General features: G+C 47.3%; 1 long non-coding RNA gene across 1 annotated transcript; it reads right to left on the bottom strand.

The window, feature by feature from the left end:
• Positions 1–325: 325 nt before the first annotated feature.
• Positions 326–1173, bottom strand: LOC117941025. The gene is made up of 2 exons (XR_004655849.1): positions 790–1173; positions 326–417 (listed from the first exon to the last, which is right to left on the bottom strand). It is a non-coding gene; the product is annotated as an uncharacterized LOC117941025 (long non-coding RNA).
• Positions 1174–2092: the final 919 nt, after the last annotated feature.

The following is a 2092-nucleotide window of genomic DNA, read 5'->3' as shown; positions in this document are numbered from 1 at the left end:
AGACAGGCAGGTAGACAGGCAGGTAGACAGGGAGGGAGACAGACAGGCAGGGGGACAGACAGGCAGGGGGACGGACAGACACAGAGACAGGGAGGGAGGGACACAGACAGGGAGACAGGCAGGGGGACAGACAGGGAGACAGGGAGGGGGACAGGCAGGGGGACAGACAGGGAGACAGGGAGGGAGACAGACACGGAGACAGGTCTTTAGTTAGGTGTCTGGCAGACATTGTAAATTCCAACAGTCTTGATGGATTCATGAGGTTTTTATATTATATTATTATTATATATATTATAGTTTATTATATTATATTATAACCTCGTCCTTTGAGATGCCCGCCTGCTTCTTCCGGTTCCACTCGTTGTAAAACAGACAGCTTCCGTTCCGGTCGAAGATGTACAGGTTATGGACCGTCATCTGGAATCATAATCAATAAATAATCAATAAATACATAACTATTCATCACATCCGGGGCTTTACACGCAGGCCGAATCCAAGACTAGTTCCTTAAGAGTTCCTTAACCTTCTTAAATAGTTTATTATCACGTGTCTTCTTTTCTTATTTAATGTTCAATGTCGAGATTAAATCACACATTATTTAAACGGGGTCTGGTTCTGCGCTCGGTTCATACAGCACACTACGGGCATGAATATGGACTTAAACTCTTATTACTCATAAATTAAACAAATAATAACTCATTAAAAGTGGATAAAGCGTGTTAAACACGTAGAATTCAGTCTGTAAAACGAGTTAAATGAGACATTTTAATGAGCTGCGGCGCTGTTTACCTTCTTTTCCTCCTTCCTGCCGAGCTCAGGACCCCGCAGCAGGGCTGTCCGCCAACCTGCCTGAGCTTAACTCTTTTCAGGGAGTTTTATAAATGTAAATCTGACGCATAGCAACAAAACAAAACACAAACTGAAATCTCAGATATTATTTGTTACAGTTACTGTTAATTATTAATATAATAACAGAGTTATTTATGTGTTTTTTGGTAACTTTTCACAGCCCGTAAATAGCTGCCTCGCCGTCATATAGCGACAACAGAAACAAGATGGCGGCTGCAGCATCAATGATGCCGTACTTCGGACAGCAGATTTCTTCTAAAAATGACCTGGTCCCGGACTGGATGGGTCAGGAAGTCAGCACCGGGGTGAGTACGTGTTCTTGGACCGGACCGGACCGAACCGGACCCGGTTTTGTCTCCGTGGAGGCTTTTCTTACCCGGTAAAGACGCTGAATGAGACAGCACTTCTGCGGCTAGCTAACGGCGGCTAGCGCTAGCTAACTCTGAGGAACTGTTAAAGTTCGGACTAAGAAGGATAAACCGGACCGGACCAGACCGGGTCGGACCCGGCTGGATTCTGTCCCGGGGCACGGGCTGGTCCTGGGGCGGGTTCGTTGAAGGGACAGACCGGGACTGGTGGTGATAACAGCCGGAGCATCGGTGTCCGATAATAGGCTCACAGAATTAACCTTACTTATACCGGCTGGAGACGAGTTTTGCATCCCAGCCAAGAGTCTTACTGGGGAAATATTTGGGGGGGGGGGGGCTGAGTAATACCATGATTATAGTAATTTCCCTAATACCATGATTGTAGTCTGATTCTTCAGCTTTAGTTTAGTCTTTAAGCTTTTAGAGTGATGATGGATCCATGATGTTCCTGACTGATAACAACCTGTCTCTCTCTCGTCTGTCTGTCTCTCCACCTGTCTGTCTGTCTCTCTGTCTATCTGTCTCTCCACCTGCCTGTCTCTCCACCTGTCTGTCCACCTGTCTGTCTCTCCACCTGTCTGTCTGTCTCTTCACCTGTCTGTCTCTCTCACCTGTCTGTCTGTCTGTCCACCTGTCTGTCTGTCTCTCTCACCTGTCTGTCCACCTGTCTGTCTCTCACCTGTCTGTCTGCCAGACCACCATCATGGCGGTGGAGTATGATGGAGGAGTTGTGATCGGTGCCGACTCTCGAACCACGACGGGGTAACTAAGAGAAACCAGATGATGATAAACCTGTCTGTGGTATCACACACATTTACATCTGTCTCTCTCTCTGTCTCTCTCTCTCTGTCTATCTCTCTCTGTCCCCCCCCCCC

Source organism: Etheostoma cragini, unplaced genomic scaffold (genome assembly GCF_013103735.1).
Source record: "Etheostoma cragini isolate CJK2018 unplaced genomic scaffold, CSU_Ecrag_1.0 ScbMSFa_4047, whole genome shotgun sequence".
NCBI lineage: Eukaryota > Metazoa > Chordata > Actinopteri > Perciformes > Percidae > Etheostoma > Etheostoma cragini.
Note: the sequence above shows the minus strand (reverse complement) of the source record. Positions and strands in the feature narration are given on the sequence as shown.